The sequence below is a fragment of the Carassius gibelio genome, chromosome B22 (genome assembly GCF_023724105.1).
Source record: "Carassius gibelio isolate Cgi1373 ecotype wild population from Czech Republic chromosome B22, carGib1.2-hapl.c, whole genome shotgun sequence".
Classification (NCBI taxonomy): domain Eukaryota; kingdom Metazoa; phylum Chordata; class Actinopteri; order Cypriniformes; family Cyprinidae; genus Carassius; species Carassius gibelio.
In genome coordinates this window covers 44,752,598-44,762,597 of record NC_068417.1, presented here as the reverse complement: position 1 = coordinate 44,762,597, position 10,000 = coordinate 44,752,598, and the positions used below count along the sequence as shown (strand labels likewise).

General features: G+C 40.4%; 20 non-coding genes across 20 annotated transcripts; all 20 read right to left on the bottom strand.

Annotated features, from left to right (window-relative positions):
- Nucleotides 1-277: 277 nt before the first annotated feature.
- LOC128000515 (5S ribosomal RNA) lies at nt 278-396 on the bottom strand. The gene has a single exon (XR_008173296.1). It is a non-coding gene; the product is annotated as a 5S ribosomal RNA (ribosomal RNA).
- A 220-nt stretch (nt 397-616) lies between these two features.
- LOC128001186 (5S ribosomal RNA) lies at nt 617-735 on the bottom strand. The gene has a single exon (XR_008173957.1). It is a non-coding gene; the product is annotated as a 5S ribosomal RNA (ribosomal RNA).
- A 511-nt stretch (nt 736-1,246) lies between these two features.
- LOC127995691 (5S ribosomal RNA) lies at nt 1,247-1,365 on the bottom strand. Its single transcript, XR_008168629.1, has one exon. It is a non-coding gene; the product is annotated as a 5S ribosomal RNA (ribosomal RNA).
- Nucleotides 1,366-1,730: 365 nt separating this feature from the next.
- Nucleotides 1,731-1,849, bottom strand: LOC127998196 (5S ribosomal RNA). The gene has a single exon (XR_008171045.1). It is a non-coding gene; the product is annotated as a 5S ribosomal RNA (ribosomal RNA).
- Nucleotides 1,850-2,222: 373 nt separating this feature from the next.
- On the bottom strand, nt 2,223-2,341 carry LOC128001381 (5S ribosomal RNA). Its single transcript, XR_008174151.1, has one exon. It is a non-coding gene; the product is annotated as a 5S ribosomal RNA (ribosomal RNA).
- Nucleotides 2,342-2,706: 365 nt separating this feature from the next.
- On the bottom strand, nt 2,707-2,825 carry LOC128000514 (5S ribosomal RNA). The gene has a single exon (XR_008173295.1). It is a non-coding gene; the product is annotated as a 5S ribosomal RNA (ribosomal RNA).
- A 220-nt stretch (nt 2,826-3,045) lies between these two features.
- LOC128001185 (5S ribosomal RNA) lies at nt 3,046-3,164 on the bottom strand. Its single transcript, XR_008173956.1, has one exon. It is a non-coding gene; the product is annotated as a 5S ribosomal RNA (ribosomal RNA).
- Nucleotides 3,165-3,674: 510 nt separating this feature from the next.
- LOC128001566 (5S ribosomal RNA) lies at nt 3,675-3,793 on the bottom strand. Its single transcript, XR_008174334.1, has one exon. It is a non-coding gene; the product is annotated as a 5S ribosomal RNA (ribosomal RNA).
- Nucleotides 3,794-4,156: 363 nt separating this feature from the next.
- LOC127998195 (5S ribosomal RNA) lies at nt 4,157-4,275 on the bottom strand. Its single transcript, XR_008171044.1, has one exon. It is a non-coding gene; the product is annotated as a 5S ribosomal RNA (ribosomal RNA).
- A 373-nt stretch (nt 4,276-4,648) lies between these two features.
- Nucleotides 4,649-4,767, bottom strand: LOC128001380 (5S ribosomal RNA). Its single transcript, XR_008174150.1, has one exon. It is a non-coding gene; the product is annotated as a 5S ribosomal RNA (ribosomal RNA).
- Nucleotides 4,768-5,132: 365 nt separating this feature from the next.
- Nucleotides 5,133-5,251, bottom strand: LOC128000513 (5S ribosomal RNA). Its single transcript, XR_008173294.1, has one exon. It is a non-coding gene; the product is annotated as a 5S ribosomal RNA (ribosomal RNA).
- Nucleotides 5,252-5,471: 220 nt separating this feature from the next.
- On the bottom strand, nt 5,472-5,590 carry LOC128001184 (5S ribosomal RNA). Its single transcript, XR_008173955.1, has one exon. It is a non-coding gene; the product is annotated as a 5S ribosomal RNA (ribosomal RNA).
- A 510-nt stretch (nt 5,591-6,100) lies between these two features.
- On the bottom strand, nt 6,101-6,219 carry LOC128001565 (5S ribosomal RNA). Its single transcript, XR_008174333.1, has one exon. It is a non-coding gene; the product is annotated as a 5S ribosomal RNA (ribosomal RNA).
- A 363-nt stretch (nt 6,220-6,582) lies between these two features.
- On the bottom strand, nt 6,583-6,701 carry LOC127998990 (5S ribosomal RNA). Its single transcript, XR_008171814.1, has one exon. It is a non-coding gene; the product is annotated as a 5S ribosomal RNA (ribosomal RNA).
- A 628-nt stretch (nt 6,702-7,329) lies between these two features.
- LOC128004877 (5S ribosomal RNA) lies at nt 7,330-7,448 on the bottom strand. Its single transcript, XR_008177551.1, has one exon. It is a non-coding gene; the product is annotated as a 5S ribosomal RNA (ribosomal RNA).
- Nucleotides 7,449-7,669: 221 nt separating this feature from the next.
- Nucleotides 7,670-7,788, bottom strand: LOC128005414 (5S ribosomal RNA). The gene has a single exon (XR_008178067.1). It is a non-coding gene; the product is annotated as a 5S ribosomal RNA (ribosomal RNA).
- A 379-nt stretch (nt 7,789-8,167) lies between these two features.
- LOC128006268 (5S ribosomal RNA) lies at nt 8,168-8,286 on the bottom strand. The gene has a single exon (XR_008178898.1). It is a non-coding gene; the product is annotated as a 5S ribosomal RNA (ribosomal RNA).
- Nucleotides 8,287-8,650: 364 nt separating this feature from the next.
- Nucleotides 8,651-8,769, bottom strand: LOC128000510 (5S ribosomal RNA). The gene has a single exon (XR_008173292.1). It is a non-coding gene; the product is annotated as a 5S ribosomal RNA (ribosomal RNA).
- A 220-nt stretch (nt 8,770-8,989) lies between these two features.
- LOC128001183 (5S ribosomal RNA) lies at nt 8,990-9,108 on the bottom strand. Its single transcript, XR_008173954.1, has one exon. It is a non-coding gene; the product is annotated as a 5S ribosomal RNA (ribosomal RNA).
- Nucleotides 9,109-9,608: 500 nt separating this feature from the next.
- On the bottom strand, nt 9,609-9,727 carry LOC128001564 (5S ribosomal RNA). The gene has a single exon (XR_008174332.1). It is a non-coding gene; the product is annotated as a 5S ribosomal RNA (ribosomal RNA).
- Nucleotides 9,728-10,000: the final 273 nt, after the last annotated feature.

Here is a 10,000-nt window from a genome sequence, read left to right as displayed (position 1 = left end):
TTAAAGCACCTGGTATTCCTAGGCAGTCTCTCATAAAAGTACTAACCAGACCTAAACCTGTTAAGATTCAGAGATCGGGCATTGACTCTTTTTTTTTTTTTAATGAAAGATTATTATATAATTCGTGAAATTTTCCAAAAAGATTAAAGCACCTGGTATTCCCAGGCAGTCTCCCATCCATGTACTAAGCAGGCCCAAACCTGCTAATATTCAGAGATCAGGCATTGACTCTATTTTTTGGCAAAATTATTATATACTAAGTGAAAAATGTCCAAAAAGCTTACAGCACCTGGTATTCCCAGGCGGTCTCCCATCCAAGTACTAACCAGGCCCAAACCTGCTTAGCTTCCGAAATCAGACGAGATCGGGCATGGCCAGGTTGGTATGGCCGCAAGCGAAGTCTGCTGCAAAGAGAGGGCTATTTAAAGACCAGCCAATCTTATCGCCAGTACATTATATAAGTAGGAAAGAAAACCCAAAAGCTTAAAGCACCTGGTATTCCTAGGCAGTCTCTCATCAAAGTACTAACCAGACCTAAACCTGCTAAGATTCAGAGATCGGCATTGACTCTATTTTTTGGCAAAATTATTATATACTAAGTGAAAAATTTCCAAAAAGGTTACAGCACCTGGTATTCCCAGGCGGTCTCCCATCCAAGTACTAACCAGGCCCAAACCTGCTTAGCTTCCGAGATCAGACGAGATCGGGCATAGCCAGGTTGGTATGGCCGCAAGCAAAGTCTGCTGCAAAGAGAGGGCTATTTAAAGACCAGCCATTCTTATCGCCAGTACATTATATAAGTAGGAAAGAAAGCCCAAAAGCTTAAAGCACCTGGTATTCCTAGGCAGTCTCTCATCAAAGTACTAACCAGACCTAAACCTGCTAAGATTCAGAGATCAGGCATTGACTCTTTTTTTTTTTTTTTTTTTTTTTTAATGAAAGATTATTATATAATTCGTGAAATTTTCCAAAAAGATTAAAGCACCTGGTATTCCCAGGCAGTCTCCCATCCATGTACTAACCAGGCCCAAACCTGCAAATATTCAGAGATCGGCATTGACTCTATTTTTTGGCAAAATTATTATATACTAAGTGAAAAATGTCCAAAAAGCTTACAGAACCTGGTATTCCCAGGCAGTCTCCCATCCATGTACTAACCAGGCCCAAACCTGCTAATATTCAGAGATCGGCATTGACTCTATTTTTTTGGCAAAATTATTATATACTAAGTGAAAAATTTCCAAAAAGCTTACAGCACCTGGTATTCCCAGGCGGTCTCCCATCCAAGTACTAACCAGGCCCAAACCAGCTTAGCTTCCGAGATCAGACGAGATCGGGCATAGCCAGGTTGGTATGGCCGTAAGCGAAGTCTGCTGCAAAGAGAGGGCTATTTAAAGACCAGCCAATCTTATCGCCAGTACATTATATAAGTAGGAAAGAAAGCCCAAAAGCTTAAAGCACCTGGTATTCCTAGGCAGTCTCTCATAAAAGTACTAACCAGACCTAAACCTGTTAAGATTCAGAGATCGGGCATTGACTCTTTTTTTTTTTTTTAATGAAAGATTATTATATAATTCGTGAAATTTTCCAAAAAGATTAAAGCACCTGGTATTCCCAGGCAGTCTCCCATCCATGTACTAAGCAGGCCCAAACCTGCTAATATTCAGAGATCAGGCATTGACTCTATTTTTTGGCAAAATTATTATATACTAAGTGAAAAATGTCCAAAAAGCTTACAGCACCTGGTATTCCCAGGCGGTCTCCCATCCAAGTACTAACCAGGCCCAAACCTGCTTAGCTTCCGAAATCAGACGAGATCGGGCATAGCCAGGTTGGTATGGCTGTAAGCGAAGTCTTCTGCAAAGAGAGGGCTATTTAAAGACCAGCCAATCTTATCGCCAGTACATTATATAAGTAGGAAAGAAAACCCAAAAGCTTAAAGCACCTGGTATTGCTAGGCAGTCTCTCATCAAAGTACTAACCAGACCTAAACCTGCTAAGATTCAGAGATCGGGCATTGACTCTTTTTTTTTTTTTTTTTTTTTTAATGAAAGATTATTATATAATTCGTGAAATTTTCCAAAAAGATTAAAGCACCTGGTATTCCCAGGCAGTCTCCCATCCATGTACTAAGCAGGCCCAAACCTGCTAATATTCAGAGATCAGGCATTTTCTCTATTTTTTGGCAAAATGATTATATACTAAGTGAAAAATGTCCAAAAAGCTTACAGCACCTGGTATTCCCAGGCGGTCTCCCATCCAAGTACTAACCAGGCCCAAACCTGCTTAGCTTCCTAGATCAGACGAGATCGGGCATAGCCAGGTTGGTATGGCCGTAAGCGAAGTCTGCTGCAAAGAGAGGGCTATTTAAAGACCAGCCAATCTTATCGCCAGTACATTATATAAGTAGGAAAGAAAGCCCAAAAGCTTAAAGCACCTGGTATTCCTAGGCAGTCTCTCATAAAAGTACTAACCAGACCTAAACCTGTTAAGATTCAGAGATCGGGCATTGACTCTTTTTTTTTTTTTTAATGAAAGATTATTATATAATTCGTGAAATTTTCCAAAAAGATTAAAGCACCTGGTATTCCCAGGCAGTCTCCCATCCATGTACTAAGCAGGCCCAAACCTGCTAATATTCAGAGATCAGGCATTGACTCTATTTTTTGGCAAAATTATTATATACTAAGTGAAAAATGTCCAAAAAGCTTACAGCACCTGGTATTCCCAGGCGGTCTCCCATCCAAGTACTAACCAGGCCCAAACCTGCTTAGCTTCCGAAATCAGACGAGATCGGGCATGGCCAGGTTGGTATGGCCGCAAGCGAAGTCTGCTGCAAAGAGAGGGCTATTTAAAGACCAGCCAATCTTATCGCCAGTACATTATATAAGTAGGAAAGAAAACCCAAAAGCTTAAAGCACCTGGTATTCCTAGGCAGTCTCTCATCAAAGTACTAACCAGACCTAAACCTGCTAAGATTCAGAGATCGGCATTGACTCTATTTTTTGGCAAAATTATTATATACTAAGTGAAAAATTTCCAAAAAGGTTACAGCACCTGGTATTCCCAGGCGGTCTCCCATCCAAGTACTAACCAGGCCCAAACCTGCTTAGCTTCCGAGATCAGACGAGATCGGGCATAGCCAGGTTGGTATGGCCGCAAGCGAAGTCTGCTGCAAAGAGAGGGCTATTTAAAGACCAGCCATTCTTATCGCCAGTACATTATATAAGTAGGAAAGAAAGCCCAAAAGCTTAAAGCACCTGGTATTCCTAGGCAGTCTCTCATCAAAGTACTAACCAGACCTAAACCTGCTAAGATTCAGAGATCAGGCATTGACTCTTTTTTTTTTTTTTTTTTTTTTTAATGAAAGATTATTATATAATTCGTGAAATTTTCCAAAAAGATTAAAGCACCTGGTATTCCCAGGCAGTCTCCCATCCATGTACTAACCAGGCCCAAACCTGCAAATATTCAGAGATCGGCATTGACTCTATTTTTTGGCAAAATTATTATATACTAAGTGAAAAATGTCCAAAAAGCTTACAGAACCTGGTATTCCCAGGCAGTCTCCCATCCATGTACTAACCAGGCCCAAACCTGCTAATATTCAGAGATCGGCATTGACTCTATTTTTTTGGCAAAATTATTATATACTAAGTGAAAAATTTCCAAAAAGCTTACAGCACCTGGTATTCCCAGGCGGTCTCCCATCCAAGTACTAACCAGGCCCAAACCTGCTTAGCTTCCGAGATCAGACGAGATCGGACATAGCCAGGATGGTATGGCCGTAAGCGAAGTCTGCTGCAAAGAGAGGGCTATTTAAAGACCAGCCAATCTTATCGCCAGTACATTATATAAGTAGGAATGAAAACCCAAAAGCTTAAAGCACCTGGTATTCCTAGGCAGTCTCTCATAAAAGTACTAACCAGACCTAAACCTGTTAAGATTCAGAGATCGGGCATTGACTCTTTTTTTTTTTTTTATGAAAGATTATTATATAATTCGTGAAATTTTCCAAAAAGATTAAATCACCTGGTATTCCCAGGCAGTCTCCCATCCATGTACTAACCAGGCCCAAACCTGCTAATATTCAGAGATCGGCATTGACTCTATCTTTTGGCAAAATTATTATATACTAAGTGAAAAATTTCCAAAAAGCTTACAGCACCTGGTATTCCCAGGCGGTCTCCCATCCAAGTACTAACCAGGCCCAAACCTGCTTAGCTTCCGAAATCAGACGAGATCGGGCATAGCCAGGTTGGTATGGCTGTAAGCGAAGTCTTCTGCAAAGAGAGGGCTATTTAAAGACCAGCCAATCTTATCGCCAGTACATTATATAAGTAGGAAAGAAAACCCAAAAGCTTAAAGCACCTGGTATTGCTAGGCAGTCTCTCATCAAAGTACTAACCAGACCTAAACCTGCTAAGATTCAGAGATCGGGCATTGACTCTTTTTTTTTTTTTTTTTTTTTTAATGAAAGATTATTATATAATTCGTGAAATTTTCCAAAAAGATTAAAGCACCTGGTATTCCCAGGCAGTCTCCCATCCATGTACTAAGCAGGCCCAAACCTGCTAATATTCAGAGATCAGGCATTTTCTCTATTTTTTGGCAAAATGATTATATACTAAGTGAAAAATGTCCAAAAAGCTTACAGCACCTGGTATTCCCAGGCGGTCTCCCATCCAAGTACTAACCAGGCCCAAACCTGCTTAGCTTCCTAGATCAGACGAGATCGGGCATAGCCAGGTTGGTATGGCCGTAAGCGAAGTCTGCTGCAAAGAGAGGGCTATTTAAAGACCAGCCAATCTTATCGCCAGTACATTATATAAGTAGGAAAGAAAGCCCAAAAGCTTAAAGCACCTGGTATTCCTAGGCAGTCTCTCATAAAAGTACTAACCAGACCTAAACCTGTTAAGATTCAGAGATCGGGCATTGACTCTTTTTTTTTTTTTTAATGAAAGATTATTATATAATTCGTGAAATTTTCCAAAAAGATTAAAGCACCTGGTATTCCCAGGCAGTCTCCCATCCATGTACTAAGCAGGCCCAAACCTGCTAATATTCAGAGATCAGGCATTGACTCTATTTTTTGGCAAAATTATTATATACTAAGTGAAAAATGTCCAAAAAGCTTACAGCACCTGGTATTCCCAGGCGGTCTCCCATCCAAGTACTAACCAGGCCCAAACCTGCTTAGCTTCCGAAATCAGACGAGATCGGGCATGGCCAGGTTGGTATGGCCGCAAGCGAAGTCTGCTGCAAAGAGAGGGCTATTTAAAGACCAGCCAATCTTATCGCCAGTACATTATATAAGTAGGAAAGAAAACCCAAAAGCTTAAAGCACCTGGTATTCCTAGGCAGTCTCTCATCAAAGTACTAACCAGACCTAAACCTGCTAAGATTCAGAGATCGGCATTGACTCTATTTTTTGGCAAAATTATTATATACTAAGTGAAAAATTTCCAAAAAGGTTACAGCACCTGGTATTCCCAGGCGGTCTCCCATCCAAGTACTAACCAGGCCCAAACCTGCTTAGCTTCCGAGATCAGACGAGATCGGGCATAGCCAGGTTGGTATGGCCGCAAGCGAAGTCTGCTGCAAAGAGAGGGCTATTTAAAGACCAGCCATTCTTATCGCCAGTACATTATATAAGTAGGAAAGAAAGCCCAAAAGCTTAAAGCACCTGGTATTCCTAGGCAGTCTCTCATCAAAGTACTAACCAGACCTAAACCTGCTAAGATTCAGAGATCAGGCATTGACTCTTTTTTTTTTTTTTTTTTTTTTTAATGAAAGATTATTATATAATTCGTGAAATTTTCCAAAAAGATTAAAGCACCTGGTATTCCCAGGCAGTCTCCCATCCATGTACTAACCAGGCCCAAACCTGCAAATATTCAGAGATCGGCATTGACTCTATTTTTTGGCAAAATTATTATATACTAAGTGAAAAATGTCCAAAAAGCTTACAGAACCTGGTATTCCCAGGCAGTCTCCCATCCATGTACTAACCAGGCCCAAACCTGCTAATATTCAGAGATCGGCATTGACTCTATTTTTTTGGCAAAATTATTATATACTAAGTGAAAAATTTCCAAAAAGCTTACAGCACCTGGTATTCCCAGGCGGTCTCCCATCCAAGTACTAACCAGGCCCAAACCTGCTTAGCTTCCGAGATCAGACGAGATCGGACATAGCCAGGATGGTATGGCCGTAAGCGAAGTCTGCTGCAAAGAGAGGGCTATTTAAAGACCAGCCAATCTTATCGCCAGTACATTATATAAGTAGGAATGAAAACCCAAAAGCTTAAAGCACCTGGTATTCCTAGGCAGTCTCTCATAAAAGTACTAACCAGACCTAAACCTGTTAAGATTCAGAGATCGGGCATTGACTCTTTTTTTTTTTTTTATGAAAGATTATTATATAATTCGTGAAATTTTCCAAAAAGATTAAATCACCTGGTATTCCCAGGCAGTCTCCCATCCATGTACTAACCAGGCCCAAACCTGCTAATATTCAGAGATCGGCATTGACTCTATCTTTTGGCAAAATTATTATATACTAAGTGAAAAATTTCCAAAAAGCTTACAGCACCTGGTATTCCCAGGCGGTCTCCCATCCAAGTACTAACCAGGCCCAAACCTGCTTAGCTTCCGAGATCAGACGAGATCGGTCATAGCCAGGTTGGTATGGCTGTAAGCGAAGTCTGCTGCAAAGAGAGGGCTATTTAAAGAACAGCCAATCTTATCGCCAGTACATTATATAAGTAGGAAAGAAAACCCAAAAGCTTAAAGCACCTGGTATTCCTAGGCAGTCTCTCATAAAAGTACTAACCAGACCTAAACCTGTTAAGATTCAGAGATCGGGCATTGACTCTTTTTTTTTTTTAATGAAAGATTATTATATAATTCGTGAAATTTTCCAAAAAGATTAAAGCACCTGGTATTCCCAGGCAGTCTCCCATCCATGTACTAACCAGGTGCAAACCTGCTAATATTCAGAGATCGGGCATTGACTTTTTTTGGGCAAAATTATTATATACTAAGTGAAAAATGTCCAAAAAGCTTACAGCACCTGGTATTCAATCAATCAATCAATCACATTTATTTATATAGTGCTTTAAACAAAATACATTGCGTCAAAGCACTGAACAACATTCATTAGGAAAACAGTGTCTCAATAATGCAAAATTATAATTAAAGGCAGTATATTCCCAGGCAGTCTCCCATCCATGTACTAAACTGGCCCAAACCTGCTAATATTCAGAGATCAGGCACTGACTCTATTTTTTGGCAAAATTATTATATACTAAGTGAAAAATGTCCAAAAAGCTTACAGCACCTGGTATTCCCAGGCGGTCTCCCATCCAAGTACTAACCAGGCCCAAACCTGCTTAGCTTCCGAGATCAGACGAGATCGGACATAGCCAGGTTGGTATGGAAGTAAGCGAAGTCTGCTGCAAAGAGAGGGCTATTGAAAGACAAGCCAATCTTATCGCCAGTACATTATATAAGTAGGAAAGAAAACCCAAAAGCTTAAAGCACCTGGTATTCCTAGGCAGTCTCTCATAAAAGTACTAACCAGACCTAAACCTGCTAAGATTCAGAGATCGAGCATTGACTCTATTTTTTGGCAAAATTATTATAAACTAAGTGAAAAATGTCCAAATAGCTTACAGCACCAGGTATTCCTAGGCGGTCTCCCATTCAAGTACTAACCAGGCCCAAACCTGCTTAGCTTCCAAGATCAGACGAGATCGGGCATAGCCTGGTTGGTATGGCCGTAAACGAAGTCTGCTGCAAAGTCTGCTGCAAAGAGAGGGCTATTTAAAGACCAGCCAATCTTATTGCCAGTACATTATATAAGTAGGAAAGAAAACCCAAAAGCTTAAAGCACCTGGTATTCCTAGGCAGTCTCTCATTAAAGTACTAACCAGACCTAAACCTGCTAAGATTCAGAGATCGGGCATTGACTTTTTTTTTTTTTTTTTTAATAAAAGATTATTATATAATTCGTGAAATTTTCCAAAAAGATTAAAGCACCTGGTATTCCCAGGCAGTCTCCCATCCATGTACTAAACTGGCCCAAACCTGCAAATATTCAGAGATCGGTCATTGACTCTATTTTTTGGCAAAATTATTATATACTAAGTGAAAAATGTCCAAAAACCTTACAGCACCTGGTATTCCCAGGCGGTCTCCCATCCAAGTACTAACCAGGCCCAAACCTGCTTAGCTTCCGAGATCAGACGAGATCGGACATAGCCAGGTTGGTATGGAAGTAAGCGAAGTCTGCTGCAAAGAGAGGGCTATTGAAAGACAAGCCAATCTTATCGCCAGTACATTATATAAGTAGGAAAGAAAGCCCAAAAGCTTAAAGCACCTGGTATTCCTAGGCAGTCTCTCATAAAAGTACTAACCAGACCTAAACCTGTTAAGATTCAGAGATCGGGCATTGACTCTTTTTTTTTTTTTAATGAAAGATTATTATATAATTCGTGAAATTTTCCAAAAAGATTAAAGCACCTGGTATTCCCAGGCAGTCTCCCATCCATGTACTAAGCAGGCCCAAACCTGCTAATATTCAGAGATCAGGCATTGACTCTATTTTTTGGCAAAATTATTATATACTAAGTGAAAAATGTCCAAAAAGCTTACAGCACCTGGTATTCCCAGGCGGTCTCCCATCCAAGTACTAACCAGGCCCAAACCTGCTTAGCTTCCGAAATCAGACGAGATCGGGCATGGCCAGGTTGGTATGGCCGCAAGCGAAGTCTGCTGCAAAGAGAGGGCTATTTAAAGACCAGCCAATCTTATCGCCAGTACATTATATAAGTAGGAAAGAAAACCCAAAAGCTTAAAGCACCTGGTATTCCTAGGCAGTCTCTCATCAAAGTACTAACCAGACCTAAACCTGCTAAGATTCAGAGATCGGCATTGACTCTATTTTTTGGCAAAATTATTATATACTAAGTGAAAAATTTCCAAAAAGGTTACAGCACCTGGTATTCCCAGGCGGTCTCCCATCCAAGTACTAACCAGGCCCAAACCTGCTTAGCTTCCGAGATCAGACGAGATCGGGCATAGCCAGGTTGGTATGGCCGCAAGCGAAGTCTGCTGCAAAGAGAGGGCTATTTAAAGACCAGCCATTCTTATCGCCAGTACATTATATAAGTAGGAAAGAAAGCCCAAAAGCTTAAAGCACCTGGTATTCCTAGGCAGTCTCTCATAAAAGTACTAACCAGACCTAAACCTGTTAAGATTCAGAGATCGGGCATTGACTCTTTTTTTTTTTTTAATGAAAGATTATTATATAATTCGTGAAATTTTCCAAAAAGATTAAAGCACCTGGTATTCCCAGGCAGTCTCCCATCCATGTACTAACCAGGCCCAAACCTGCAAATATTCAGAGATCGGCATTGACTCTATTTTTTGGCAAAATTATTATATACTAAGTGAAAAATGTCCAAAAAGCTTACAGAACCTGGTATTCCCAGGCAGTCTCCCATCCATGTACTAACCAGGCCCAAACCTGCTAATATTCAGAGATCGGCATTGACTCTATTTTTTTGGCAAAATTATTATATACTAAGTGAAAAATTTCCAAAAAGCTTACAGCACCTGGTATTCCCAGGCGGTCTCCCATCCAAGTACTAACCAGGCCCAAACCTGCTTAGCTTCCGAGATCAGACGAGATCGGACATAGCCAGGATGGTATGGCCGTAAGCGAAGTCTGCTGCAAAGAGAGGGCTATTTAAAGACCAGCCAATCTTATCGCCAGTACATTATATAAGTAGGAATGAAAACCCAAAAGCTTAAAGCACCTGGTATTATATATATATATATATATTTTATTTTTTTTTTTTATTTTTTTTTAATGAAAGATTATTATATAATTCGTGAAATTTTCCAAAAAGATTAAAGCACCTGGTATTCCCAGGCAGTCTCCCATCCATGTACTAACCAGGCCCAAACCTGCTACTATTCAGAGATCGGCATTG